Genomic DNA, 16186 nt, shown 5'->3' on the forward strand with positions numbered 1-16186 from the left:
CTTATTTCTCTGAAAGAGTTGTTAAGCAGAGAGATAACTCTATCAACAGAAAAAATGATATTAGCATAATATTACCATATGGGAACAACATTAATAGGGTGAAGGAAACCATTGAGAAATGTTGGAACATTCTTATGGTTGATCCAAAAGTTAAAGAATTAATAGGTGACCATCCAAAATATACATATAGAAACAATAAAACATTAAAACAACAACTGTGTTATCGTAAAGTAATGAGTCCTTGGGACAACACACACTTGCAGCCCAGATATAGTGGGACGAAGAAATGCAATAGTTGCAAACAATGTATATTTGTGGATGAGTCCCGTTTTTATAGACATCCTGAAACAAAACGTTTATGGGAATTAAAAGTGAATGACTCATGTAATTCCAAAAATTTGGTGTACGTGGCTTACTGCGTGCAATGTTTTCATTTTTATGTAGGGAAAACCAATCGCACTTTGAAAGAACGCATCAGAGACCATTATTACTGTGTGGCTAGGAGAGAAGTGTACAATGCGATAGCTAAACACATTATTAAAGAGGGTCCAGCACATACATTTTGTTTTCAAATACTACACATTCAACATATTAATTTGAGATTAGGGAACATTAACAATGACACGGAATGTGCAGAAATAGAATGGATCTTCAGATTAGGTGAACACAGGGGTTATGGTCTGAACGATGCTATTTCTTTGAAGCCCATTCTTAGAGCTAGGTCCCTTAGATAACGACTAACTCATAATGTTTTTATCTCTGAATTTTAACATATTTTAACACATTTGCATGTATTATGAATTAGATACATGATATTTTATGTTTTTTATGTGTTATTTATAAATAATGGAAAATGATGAACTATATGTAAATGCAAGCGCTTTGAAATGCTGGCACTTTAAGATCTATGCGCTAATTATTCAATTAAGTAGTTTGAATGTTCCTGATTTTTGATTTAAACAGTGTTTCTTGTTCAATGTAATGTTACGTCTGAAGAAGCGGTTAAAACCGTGAAAGCGCTTACGTTCTTGTTTGTTTCTAATAAAACAGTGTTTTGGAAATATTATTATATCTTTTGGATATATTTATACGAACGTTTGGGACTTAAGTTGTTGCTGTTCGAGGGTGTTTGGTGATACGTTGCAGCATATATATATATATATATATATATATATATATATATCCCTGGTAATAACAGCATAGCAAAGATCAAACTATCCTAGGCATCTACTAATATGCTCCAAGAAACCATCATCCATGGCGACGTTAACATAGATTGGGCCCACATTGTATCTGATACCCCCTCTACCATTATTAATCTGTAGGTTTTCTCTCAGTTCATTATAACAAGCCCTCCTCTATGGCATCTACTCTAGACTGAATTTGTTCAACTATACCAGTCACTATTTGACAAGCTAAGTGACCACCTGCCAATGTTTTCTAAAAGGCTTGCATGCAATCCAGTAAAGCATCATGTATACAAGAATGTGAATAACCTATCAAATTTTAATGTTTACAATTTCATCTCTTCTCTCAAGCAATATAATTGGAATATATTAAAACATCTTCCCTTAGACAAAGCCACCCTTGCATTTAACAAAACCTTTACCAATATTCCCCATTGGGAGAAAAAAATTAAACTTAATCCAGCAACATGGCTATTGAAAAACAATAGGAAAGTAATGATGCTTACAGACAAGCTCTGGAAAGCATGGCACACCAAACAGCCCAGGAAAATCTTCTACACTACAGATAGATAAGAAATAAAACAAAAAAAGTATAAGACATGACAAAACATCCACTACTTTAACTTACAGTAGGCATACCAAGATAATCCTAAAAAAAATCTGATCATCAGACCAAAATCTATTTAATCCAGGCCACAGGCAGTATACAACTCCCTCCCTCCCTAGACACACTTTATCAACAGTTGCTAACAACTTAGCAAATACTTCCTTCAAGCTGTAGCCTCACTTATCAAAGACAATCTTGCCATCAAACTAACCATCTACCAACAAAATCCCATGGAAGCTCACTTCTCACTCAAACTTGTCTCTATCTCCACCATAAGTAAATATCTCCTAAAACTAAAAACTACAACCTCTGCTATAGACAACCTTCCTTCTGAATTTTCAAAAATTACAACTGAGGTTCTGTCATATCCAATATCTATGCTAATAAATAGAACCATTGTAGAATTTCATGTCCCAACCATTCGCAAAAAGGCATATATACTTCATAAAATAGCACCCTCTGCTGACTACTTCAACTTCAGACCAGTTGGTATCTTGTCAACATTGTCTAAAATATCAGCAAAGTGTATCCACTCCCAATTACTTCAATACCTTACCATAAAAAATACTCGCTCCCCTACACAACATGGGCTTTGTCCCAAACGTAACGCCACTATTGCCCTACTTCACTTTGCTGATGCCATTAATAAAAAAAAGAAATATAGGAAACCTAATGTCTTCATCATTCCTTGACCTGTCCAAAGTACTTGACATCGTGTCTCACAATAAACTATTACTAAAACTTAGGTTTCTTCCCCTTCTCCCTCTTCTGGTTTAACAGCAACCTAACAGATAGAGTCCAAGCAATCAAATGGCAGCAAGAATACGTATCATTTCTACCCATTTTAGTGTAGGATTGCTACAAGGTTCTATACTTGGACCCCTTCTGTTTAACATATTTATAAATGATCTACCCACTGCTTCCAAGTACTCCACTCATGTATAATATGCAGATGACTCTACACTCATCTGCACATGTCTAACCTACAAAAACTTCAAGAAATTACTCAGGAATCCTTTGTGCCCATAGAATCTTTGCTAGACAACTCACAACTCCTACTTAACACAAAAAAATGAAACTACTACTTTTTAACCCCTAAAACTTTTTCCCAAAGCAAAATTCTTGTCAAAATCGCTTCATTAAATAACACTAATTGAACAGATTCCTAACAGCAAACTCACAGTTGAAGATGACTTGAAATTTGACCTACACTTCCAAACTAATTTAAAAAAATACTAAAAGCTTGGCCTCTTATATAGAACAAAACCCTAACAGGCATAATCAGAGAAACCACAACTAAAGCACACATACTACCTACCCTACTGTATGCTTCCCCACTCTTTACTAACTCACAAATGTGCACACAAACAAAGCTGGAACAATGTTACAATAAAATAGCTTGCTTTGCAGCAAATCACCCATTTAGAACACATCACTGTTCTACCCTTAAACAACTCAACTGGACATCATCTCCACTATCGTCAGCTACTAGTAGTACATACTCTAATGTACCCTAATAAGTGTCTGGCACAAAAAAGAAAACTTCAACACTACCACCCCATCAATGCTGTTTGCTCTAAAGACAAATACTTTCTTTCTCCCATTAAAGCCCAAAGTGCATTGTGAGCCTCCATACACACAAAGTCTGTAGCTACCCTCTGAAAGCCCTCCCATATGCTCTCAGGCTTGTTGAAAACCATCAGACATTCAAAACACATTTAATGAAGCACCTCTCGACATCCTGGCTCTGTAGCTATACATCTCCAAGATTTAACATCTATCTCTGCTTCCTTCCTCTTCTACTATAACTCTGCTCTCCTATACTCTGTTACCAACTATCATTCTGTCTTCACCCACCACACCTTCTATCTATGCCTCTCTTAACTCTTTTACCACTCATTTCATTTATATCTCATAATTATATCAACATTTTGCTACACACCCTTTGTAAATAACTCTACTCTGCAGTGTGACATCTATCCTACTTATTTAACTGTATCTGTATAGAGTATAATTAGCATAAGAAGGCTTACTACTATATGTAAAGTAACTATCATCTAGTCTTACTACTATATATAAAGTTATTATCATCTATTTTGACATTGTAAAATGCATTTTAATTGTATTATGTCTGACACTGTTGATATTACGTAACGTAAAAGATTTTGATTGTGCTGTATGTACTGGAGCTTTTTCTGCCTGGGCGTTCACAAAAAAGAGGCATTTGTGCCTAGATGGACCACCCCTGTCAACAAATGCAAAATAAATAAATAACTAAATAAGTAAATAAATGAACTCTTCAGACCTGCCATTGGAGTATCACAGGCATGTATGACTGGATAAGAAATAAGCATGAGGCATTAATGCAGCTCACAGTGCCACACACAGAGGAGGTCTCCACTGCCAAACTGAAATGGATTATTTTGTTGTTTCTCTGGAGGGCTGGCTAGTGGTTGCACTATGCTGTGTATTGGGTTTGACAATGGTGTGCAAGCTGTGCCTAATGGTATTCATGTCTGATAGTCATGTCACATATACCTAGCTACATGTGTTTAAATAAGACACATCCATACTAGTATACACATTATATGTCACATAGTTGCTACATAAAATAGTAAACAGCCTGCATGGCAACCATCACATGTCTATAGAGAGGTGGGTTAATAAGCTGTTAGCATCTTATATTCTGCAAGCATGAGATTTAGCTACTGTTCCCTTTAACACTTACGTATTATAGATTTAATCATAATGTTTGCATTACCTTGCAGGAACGTGTGATTTGCCTAGGTCTTCCTCTACTGACAGAGGCAGTCGCAGACACTAACTGTTGTTTATATTACACATTTGTAGCAGGAATGTGCAGATGGACTACATGTGAGTGCAGCTCTGACATCTCAGTGTATACTTGTGTTACTTATGTGTTGCAGGGACTACAGTAGTATCTGGTAATAGAGGTAGAGCAACTTGCACACAGAATGCCATTGATGCAGTTCCCAGCACAGCAAGTGCCTGTAAAAATGTGCCTCCTTCTAGGGCTTTATGAGAGCACTGATTAGGTGTCTGATGATGACGATGTCAAGAATAGTTCCATACTCATTGTAACAGTGGGAGACAGGGCTGTGGCACTATTCAGGAGACAGAAGAGAAGTAAGACAATCACCGAGGTTACCCAAACAGCCTTAACCCTGTGTCTAGCTTCTTATACGAAGAGATTGGAAGTGGAATCATAAATTAGATACCACCTCCACTGTTACTGTAGCTGGCTCAATCCAAATCACTTTTTTACCTAAGGGGACTCAGCTGATTGTGCAGGTGTGTTGCTGCCCGGGAGTTACCTGTGAAATAAAACTTACCCGCAGAACTCTGACAGCTTGTGATGTCAAAATGTTAAGTATTCAAGAACTTGGAGGGTCAGTCAGTTTCAACAAGGGCACTGCAGAACAACACAGGACATGAATTAAGAATAATGGTGCAGATCAGTGACATCAAGAGATTCTGTAGGTGACTGTAGTCGGACCATTCATTTGATGGCTATGACATGTCACTTGGGATGTTGCTCATATCTGTAACATTAGAGAATGAGTTTATGTCATTATACCTGTCTTATGTAGCACAGGCATGACAGGAGTGGACTTGTTTGTATCTGTGTTGTGTCATGTGCTACAGGTACATAGCCCAATGTGGAGGATTATAAAGGCTATGTGGCAGTTGTACCTTTCAGATGTGCAACACCCTGTTATGTAAGGCCACCTTCCTCAGTGTACTCTCCCATGCAGCTACACTGTTTCATAGAGAAATCACACAATATGGTATCCCTATGCACTACACTATTGCCTCCAAAAGCATTACTTGTCCATAGCTAGAAAACTTACAGAGGGTGGTAAAGCATGTCCAGGGATCACAACCTCGTTTGCCCAGTGGATGCTCCCAGTACCACCACTGAGGTGTGCCTGCAGTGTCTTAACCTGCTGCGTGATCCCCAGAATATATGCATGAGGGTGTGTGTGTGTGCATGTGTGTGTACTCCAGTGCACATGTGTGTATGTGTCTTTATGAAATCTCAGCATGTGTCCGCTCAACCCCCCTGTCAGACATGTAAATCATTGCTAAATGATAATTCTGTGTTTATGTTGCTGTACAGTGATGGGTGATGTATCTTGGGAATAACATATCTGTATATTATTATATGGAGCATATCACTGTCTAGCACTTTACTGCAGAGGACTGACATTATGAGTTGCTAACAAGCTTCATCTTGTAGTGCTGGGTTTGGTTCTCTTAGTCTCTATTTGTAGACTCACAGCAAGTCATTTAACCAGACCACCAATGAAAATGAGTCTCAACACAGTAAGACAACCTCATTAACAAAACATATAAAAAAATCTATGGTTGGCACAATGGCACAGTGAATCATGTTGTCACCTCATACCAAGAAGTTCCGTGGTTCGATTCTTAGCTAGTGTGCCTTCTGTGTAGAGTCTGCATGTCCTTCCAGTGTTTGCAAGGGTTTCTATCAAGTATTCTGGTTTCCTCCTACAATCTAAAGGTAAGCAGTAGGTGGATGAGACACTCTAAACTGTCCATAATTGTGAGTGTGGGGTATAGGTTCATAGGGTGGTACTAGGTTATTGGCCCTAGGGCCTATATAAGCCTAGCCATAACAATTCCCTGGATATTTCTTCCCACACTATTTACTTCTCTGGACCCCTGTCTAGCAGAGCGACTGACGTGATCCCCGGGGTGAATTTCCTTTCTCCCATCCAATCATCAAGGTTCCTTTTGAAGAGGGCCAAAGAAGCACTCTGCTTGACATGTATGGGCAGTCTATTCCAGAGCCTGTGGAGTCTCTGGGTCAGGAACCTATCCCTCCAGCATGTTTTGTTTATTGTGATGACAACATTTAGATCCCTGGAGTGTGTGGCTCTGAGGGATTGGGATTTCTTTAAGTGTAGCATGTCCAACAGCTCTGGGTTTGACATGACCTTGTATGTTAAGCAGAGATCGCCTCGGAGTAGACAATATGCAACTGAGTATAACTGGAGTTTTTTAAGGCGGTCAGCATAGGGCATCTGCTTTAGGTCTGTGATTCTTTTAGTGAGGTATTTCTGCGGCCTTTCCAGTTGTTGCAGATGTCTTCAGAGGTACATACCAAATGGGGCTTTGCATTCTATAATAGGTCTAATGAGGGATGAGTACAGTGGGACAATGACCTCCTTTTTTCTGGATGAAAAGCCCTTAGTGATGAGGTGTGCCACATAGAAGGATTTCCTGACTGTTGTGGCGATGTGGCTATTGAAGGTGAGACCACTGTCCACCTGTGTCCCTAAGTCTCTTATTACACTTTTGGTGTTTAGTGTACTGCCACCTATGTGATAATTCACAGGTACATGTTTTTTCCAAAGGGGATAACTATACATTTTTTGGCATTGAGCTTGAGCCCATGGCTCTGGCACCAAGCATCTGTTTCTGTAAGGCCCTTTTGTAGAGTATCCACATCATTTGGGGATTCAATAATGGCTCCCAGTTTGCAGTTATCTGCAAACTTTGTTAGCCAGAGTTCCTTAGTGTTAGCCTGTACTTCAGAGAAGTAGATGTCAAACAAGAGAGGTCCCAGGACTGAACCCTGAGGTACTCCACTTGTCACTTGTCTGGAGCTGGATTTGTAGTCAGCTACTTTCACAGTGTGGGTTCTGTCAATAAGCCAGTTGGCAATCCATCAAGTGATGTAGGGATTAATGCCCAGCTTAGTAAGTTTATCTATGATTCCAGAGTGAGGAATAGTGTCAAAGGCCTTGGCGAGGTCCAGATAGGCTGTGTGGACTGCCTTACCCTCGTCCACGGCTCTAGAGACTGATTTGAAGAAGTCAATAAGCTTCAGGAGACAAGATCGTCCCTTCACGAACCCAAACTGGGTGGGGTCCAGTGTTTTAAGGTCGCCAATGTCTTTGTTTATAAGTTCCATGATAATACATTCCATGGCCTTGCAGATCAGGCTCGTCAGACTGATGGGGCGGTAGTTACTGGGATCCAAGGTGGACCCCCCCTTGTGGAGTGGGATAACTGTAGCTGTGCGCCACTCAGTGGGCTCAAAGCCTGAGGTGAGGGTATGATTAAACATGACACTTAGGTGAGGTGCCAGTTCATTTTGTAGTTCATGCAGTACACAGCCCAGGATGTCAGCTGATCCCATGGATGCTGTATTCTTAGCTTTGGAGAGTGCGTTTTTTACCTGTGTGGCCATTATTACCGGAATTTGGCAATCTTCCAGTATTGAGATGGGCCATTTAGGGGGTGAGAGGGGGGTGAAGTTGGCACTGAATTGATCTGCCAGGATATTGGCAATATCCTTGAGATCAGTATATTTAATGCCATTCTGTTGTAGCTCAGAGCAAATCTGAGCATTGCCATTTAGATTCTTGACATAGTTATAGAATGCCTTGTGGTTGTCTTTGAAATCTTTGGCAATTTTATTTTCATAACTAGCTTTGCAGGATTTTATGAGGGATCTCAGCTTCTTACTGAGGCTGGTAAGGGAGTTTTTTGCATCCTGGGATTTTCCTCTTTTCTGCAACAGTTTTTTCCTTTTGTTGCAAAGTTTGTTTATGGCAGGGGACCACCAGATTGGCTTCCTTATTTTGGAGGAGAGCATCTTGGTTCTATTTGGGATGGCACGATTCATACATGAGTGGAAGTGCTCGTACAGTGCCTTAGTGTAGGACTCAGCAGTCGAACTTTCAGTTCCCATCTGCATGGGTGTCATGAAGTTTGTAACTTCTGACTTGAATAGCATGAAGTTAGCCTTGGAGAAGTTTTTTATGGTGGTTTCCTTACTGGGGGGTGGGGGTAGGATGTGGATGTTAAGGGTGATTAGCTTATGGTCTGACCTGACCAACGAGGGGGTGACCATAGGTGTGGAGCATCAATTTCCCATGTTGGTAATGACCAGGTCTAGGATATTGGAGCCCCTGGTGGGACTATGGATTAGTTGATCCAAGGCACTGGAATTTATGCATTCCAAGAATCGTTGGGCAAAGGTGTTTGTGCATGAGTAATTTTCCCCGTTAATGGCAGGGTAGTTGAAATCACCCAGTATTAGGGTGTTTGGTTGTATGTTAATATTTTCCAGTATGTTTAGAAAGGTGTAGTGAGAATCATGGGGCATGGTAGGGGATCTGTAGCAAGCTACAATTTGGATTGCAGTCTTACCTGGAGAATTTCAGACACATTGTGCTGGGCAACTAACCTGGTGGTGTGAATATCCTTGGTGAATATGGACACTCCTCCACCTTTAGTGTTTCAATCCTGGTTTGGTAGCCGAAAAGTGTGGTAAGAGTTGTAGCCTGGTATTGCAGGGGTGCTCTCTGGAGCCTTGAACCAAGTCTCAGTTACTGCACAGATATCGATGTTCTCCATTTTTAGGAGTGCCTCGAGAGAATGCATTTTGAGGTTTAGACGTCTATGGAAGAACTACCATACCACAGCAGGGCTAGCCACCTGGCAGTGTAAAACTTGACTCTAGATGGTTGTCCCTGTTGATGTGACACCCCAACTCCACATGGGAAAAGGGGTTGTGAATGGCGGGATGGATAAAAAATCTATATATATTAATCTATACACACTCACACACACACACACACACACACACACACACACACACACACACACACACACACACACACACACACACACGTATATATAGATCAGTAATGGCAAACCTTTTGGGTTCAATGAGTCAAAAATTCAGAAAATACCTATCTTAACTCTGCTGGGGTGTCACCTCCCCCCCGAACAAAAGAAAAACAATTCTTTACATATTCATTCATTAAAAAAAATAAAGTCCAATCATGTGTGCTGCTATGTATTATAAAAGTAAAAGAAAAATCAGCAGCTTACAATGCAGAAAACGATATGCGCACTGATAATTGGGATTAAAATAATGCACCAAAAAATTACCCTACTTTTAATAGTAATTTTGAATTGAATTGAAAAAAATATGGAACACATTGCATTTCATTTGATTAATATCAATTAATAACTTTTTTGTTGTTGACTTTTAATAAATAAGTGCAAGCATTGCATATTTCTTATATTTTTGTTCATTCAGTTTATTTGGTAACTCAGGTGTTGGTGAATGCTTGTGAGTCACCCAAAATGTTGTGGAGTGTCACCTTTGACAGACATGTCATAGGTTCGCCATCACTGGTATGGACAGACAGACAGATGTGCGTGTGTGTGTGTTTACTACTGAATTTTCAAATGGGACAATGTTGAAAATGAAAATAACGAGATGAGAAGATTGAAAGCCATGAATGCAGAGGACCAGAAGAACAAAGCATATTAAACACAGAATCTCCTAACCTAATACAAGTAGCGTTCAAACAATACTCCTGAACCAACAAATTGTGATGTAGAACGCCACTGCCGTGATGTCTTGAGACACGAATACACCCCCCTATAAAATCGCAGCGGGTGAAAGCGCTTAAAGTGTTGGATTTTATATTATATTAAATCATTGTTTTTTATTAATTTAGAACAGTCAACTGTGATGTTTGTCAGCGGAGTTTCTTACCAGTCTCTATTACAGTGTACTAATGCTTTTATAGAGGGTGTATTGGCATCTCAAGACATCGTGGCAGTTGGGTTCTACATCACAATCTGTTGGTACAGGAATCTCATAACCTGAGCAGATACAGGAACAAGTTCTAACATGGGTCCAGAAGTGGAAGGGGGAAGTCTAAGTGTTTGACTGGCTGAGACTCATAAATATTTATCTATATCTATCTATCTATCTATCTATCTATCTATCTATCTATCTATCTATCTAGCTATCCATCCATCTATCTATATGTATATATAACATTTTGATTTCAGTGACTTACTAAATACTCTAATTCAGTAATTCAGGCAGTTTGGCACATATATTTTAGGCTATTAGACTTAACACCTGTCCTGAGTTTGATTCTTACAGATTCAGTTTGCCTACTGTATAACTCTCAGCAATTCATATTAATTGCTGTTGGAGTGTCTTTCAAAAGGGACTGTGTGCTCATTGGCCTTACAAATTAATAAATACGTTTTAAGTATTATTATCATGCTTTGGTTGTTGGTCTGTGCTTCTAAGAATTGTACCTGGTGTGTTGTTGTTGAAAATGTGTCTCATCTTCTTCAGCATGACTACTGTTATCCTTTTCATCCTCTGATGGTCAATGGGGTAACATATGGGCTGCTGACTATCCTTGTAGATACCTTGACTTTTCCTGCAGAATCTCTTTAGAATTTTGAGGTACATACTGCAGGATGCCACCAGGGATTCATGTTATTAGCTCGCTCTCTTAAATAGTGCCATAACACTGACAGTCAAAAAGTCAAACTCAAAACAAAACCCCAAAAAAACAGTTGTTTTTCCAGGGAGGACTCCCGATGTGGGGATCTGCACCCCCTCACCAACCGCTAATTATATATGCAAACTCCAAGATCACACTACAGAGGGAAAACTGTACATTTCCTGATTCCTGATGAACAAGATTTATTTCTGGGGTAAACTATTGGCTAGGCTTGTAAGGGCCCCAGGGCCATTAGCCTAGTAACCTCCTATGATCCTATGAACAACAACCACACAATACAGCTCCCTGTTATTCCAATATGCCGAGATTTCCGACATCAGCATATAGGGTTCGACAGTCTGACACTTTTTATTTCTGACCATCGAGCTATTATCATGAACCTGTCACCATAACTGTCCCAGTACCTGAAGTGCACCTGCAGAAAGCTAAAACCCAGCTTCACTAATGCTTTGTGTGCATATGTGTGTGCGTGTGTGCGTGCGCGCGTGTGCGCATGTGCGTGCGTGTGTGTGTGTGTGTGTGTGTGTGTGTGTGTGTGTGTGTGTGTGTGTGTGTGTGTGTGTGTGTGTGTGTGTGTGTGTGTGTGTGTGTGTGTGTGTGTGTGTGTGTGTGTGTGTGTGTGTGTGTGTGTGTGTGTGTGTGTGTGTGTGTGTGTGAGTCTATCACACATCTGCGCATGGGTAGCCTGACTTATCTGTAGTGGAGATACAGAGATATATGATTGCCTGTCCTTTGTATATATGGAAAAGTGAGGTCAGGAGTTCATAGGTTCATAGACTGCAACTAGGTTAATGACCACTAGGGCCCTTACAAACCTAGCCATGCATCCCAAACCTATTTGGATCCTGAGTATCATGGCCACCTGTACAGAGAGCATGTTAGTAGGTAGAACACAAAGGGATTTGGTAAGGGCAGGGGGTGTTAGTTAGGACATCCTCTGTCCATATGGGACACAGGGGCCAAATCTGGGGTAAATTTACAATTGTTCATCAAATTGTCAAGTTTTCATTTGAATAGGGCCAGGAATTAACTCTGTTTTACTTGGATGGGCAGCCTATTCTATAGTGTGGGAGTCCTTTGAGGCACATATCTATCTATCCAGCATGTAAAACGTTATCTTTTCATTAGATGCTGATGTAGATGTTGTAAATACTTATTGGTTCAAAGGTAGTTATTAGGCTAGCTGCCCTTGTGGGCCATTTTAAGTCTAGCTAATTTCCCTCAAAGATGAGAATCAGACCCTGTACCTTGTGTTGGTGAGGTAAATACCCTTAAGTCGTATGCCAATCCCCAACCCCTCAAAGGTAGGTACTAGGCTAGCTGCTCTTGTGCGACATTTGTAAGCCTAGACATACTCCCTTTCAAGGGTGAGAATCAAACTTTGTACCTTGAGTTTGTGAGGTAAACATGTCAAATCCAACCCCTCACAAATGAGATATCTAGAACTTTAAGATTTGAGAAAGAGTTTTAGTCATCATCATAAAATCAAATTCCCTACTTTTGCACTGCATAATATTTCATACACAAATAAATTAGACCTACACATATTCCCTTTATCTATTTTTTACTTTTTTTATACTGAATTAACCTATTCCATTCATTTCAATCAGATGTGGTAATCAGGTTATTTATTTAAGCTGTATATTGAACAGGCCTCTATAGTTTCACCTTCACAGGATTTTATGAATGGATGATGTCACTGTAGTTTTCCACTCAAGTTTGGAGGTAATTTTTAATGTTTTTTTACAGTAGCAGGTAAGTTGTCTGGTATTATCCCATTGATGTACTGATAATGATGATAGCATATGTCAGTTTTATTGTCAAGTTATTTTAAGAAGCTTAATCTCATTTAGTTTTGTTGTGTAGACTTAGGTCTGCTTTGCAAGTAATGTAATTTTTCAAAATGGCTAGTTTTTATTGTGTTTCTTTTAGTTTTCACTTTAGATTTTACTAGTTCCACTTATGTTTCTAAGGTCGGATGTGTATTCTAGGTGATTGATTTAGGTGGGGGAGTTGCTTCTTTTGTATTGGGATTATTAAATTCATATGGTTTCATTTTGTTACTTTATCTTAATAGAAACAGGGGGGGTTAGGGCAGACATGATCATCTGAGAAGTTGGCAATGCAAATAAGATATGGATAGATGTGATGAAGAAGCATGCATCATGTAAACAAATAAAAATGTTTATATCATGACATGAGATTCTTGTGATTCTAACACCTCGATATGTAGGTATGGCATTTGGATAAATATATATCTATTAACCACTCAGATACTCATGTTTAGACAATGGGCAAACTGTACATCAATACCCTGATTGGAGAATGAGCGTTCTCCAGCAGGGTATTAATGTACAAGTAATGCCTGGTTAAAAATGAGTCTGCCTCAGCTTGGAGTGAGAAACGGAATGTCTGCCATTATTTTACTCTTGCTAAGCAGCATTTTTGCTGTTTAGTGAGTGAAAAATATAAAAAAGAAGATAACAACAAAAAGGTAAATGTGTGTCTGTGTGTGAGTGTATGCATGCATGTCAGAAAAAGTGAGAGTGAGCGACCCGTTATTTTACAATTGCTAAGCAGCGCTTTTGCTGTTTAGTGAGTGTAGAATAAAAAAAGAAAAAAAAAAAGAAAATACAGCATGTGTGTGAGAGTGTATGCATGTATGTGAGTGAGAGATTGAAAGCAATCGATCGAGCGAAGCAGAAGAGTCTGTGTTTCTTTCTGCATTTGTTCGTGAATGTGTGCATGAAAGCAGAGAGATGTGTGTGTGTGTGTGTGTGTGTGTGTGTGTGTGTGTGTGTGTGTGTGTGTGTGTGTGTGTGTGTGTGTGTGTGTGTGTGTATGTGTGTGTGGGTGTGTGTGGGCTTGTGTGTGCATGTGTGGGCATGTGTGTGCATGTGTGTGTGTGTGTGTGTGTGTGTGTGTGTGTGTGTGTGTGTGTGTGTGTGAGAGAGAGAGAGAGAGAGATGGAGAGAGTGAGTAAGAAAGTGAGAGTGATGTGTGAGTGAATGCATGTATGTAAGCAGAGGAGACTACCTGTGAGAGAGATCGAGAGAGAGTGAGATTGAATGTGTGCATGAAAGCAGCTGGAGACCGTGACATATTGAGAAAGAGGGTGAGACAGATCTAGTGTGAGTGAATGTGTGTATGAAAGCAGAGGTGACTGTGTGTGTATATGTATGTGTGTGAAAGCAAAATAGACTGTGTATGTGTATATGGTAGATAGAATGGGCTGAATGTAAAATTGTTGTTTTTCACTTGCTTATTATTTATTTTAAACACTATATTATTTTTTTTGTATATAGCTGATATAAAATGCTTCCTCCAACACCATTAACATATACTACAGCAAGTTTGAAACAGTAGGTGGAAGAATTATTTTACAATAAAAAAATATAAAAAATAATACAGTACGTAAAAAAATGAATAAGCAAGTAAAACACAACGATTTTACAGAGAGCCAATTCTCTAAGTGCAATAATGCCCTCCAGTGTGTGTGTTAACGTGTAATTAATGCCCTTCCAGGGATGTAGAGGCTCATAACACTCCTGGACGGGTGTTAATTACACATTAACAAACACCCTGTCAGGCATTATTGCTTGCGTAACATATCTTTCTCTGGAGATGCAGCACAGATGTGACATCTGCCATCTGATGTGTTCATCATGGGCACTTCCAAGATAATGTGAATATATACTGCTGATGGTTGAGTCAGTAGTTCAGGCAACGCATACATCAGACATAAAAAACTGGTTCATCTGGCTCCCAGTACAAGTGCTGGTCTCAGTCCCTAATCTAGCACCCCTAGTCTGTTTCTCAAGTCTAGTTACATTCCCATCTCCAAAAAAGGACTTCATCTGCTTTTGAACTGTAGCATGCTATTGCTACAGATCACCACACATGAAGCACTGAATTGTATTTCTGTACTAGCACAAAAAAGAATGCAGGAACTGCACTTCTCTGATTGCAGCCCCCCACCCCCCCCCAACACCTGCACCTGGGATAGCTGTCCCTGTTAAACCATCCTTGCTACACTTCTGGTGTTAATTTAGGGAGTGGTGCAGTCATGGACTGAAGACAGGAGGACTTTATTGCAAGAGTGTTATGGAGCTGTAAGTCTGTCCTCTACTGTCATTAGAAACGTTGTTGTTCCATGATGTTCTGCAGAATGAAGAAGCTTAATGCAATAAGATTACTGACACAGATCTGGAAGATGCTATGGATTCCATTTGTTAGACTGAATAATATACTTGTAGTGAAGATGTCTATGGCTATGCTGATTTTTTTGCCTTAGTAGGGGTTTGAAACTTGTATGTGATCTGTCATCTATGGTCTGCTGGTGTTACAGGTTATCCAGATTAATTCAAAGCCTAACCAGTAATGATCCATGGCTCATTTACCATGAGCTATTGCCATCTTCTTCTTCAGGAATAACTGGAATTAGGGGCTGCAGCTGCAGTGTTGAAATTCTGAACATGCCCCTCTGCAGGATCCATGTTAGCACTTGTTCCTGGGTTTACACTATTAGTCATATTCAGTATTCAAAATGTTTAGACATTGTGGTCTTCAGCAGTTTGGACTTCTGCATTATGTTACCTGGATAGTGCATTTTAGGATTGTGGGCTACAACCTTGTGGTAGTGAACCGTACTTACCATAGCTTTAGTGAATGTGTATATGCAACAGGCTATTATGGCCTCTAGTACCCACGCACAATAGTGCTCATCAGCCCCTTGGAGGCAGAGTGTCATCCAGTCTCACTTAACATTTCATGGTCTTCATGACACTGACATTGTAGACCTGTATTGTATGGATAGATACACTATACAGGAGCTGGTAGGCATGTGACAGCCTTTATTGCAGGCTTATGAGAGTCATGGATTATCTAGCCCACTGGATACCAAGGTATGTATGGCTTTATGTATACTAGTCACAGAAACCTTTCAGCAACCAACAGAAAGAGACAGTGAGGATATCCAGGCATCTGCCTTGAGAATATTCTATCAGTTCCTCAATGCCATGCTACAACATGTGGAGAAGCACACGTGG

Source organism: Protopterus annectens, chromosome 3.part0 (assembly GCF_019279795.1).
Source record: "Protopterus annectens isolate FY-2018-M chromosome 3.part0, PAN1.0, whole genome shotgun sequence".
Taxonomy (NCBI): Eukaryota; Metazoa; Chordata; order Ceratodontiformes; family Protopteridae; genus Protopterus; species Protopterus annectens.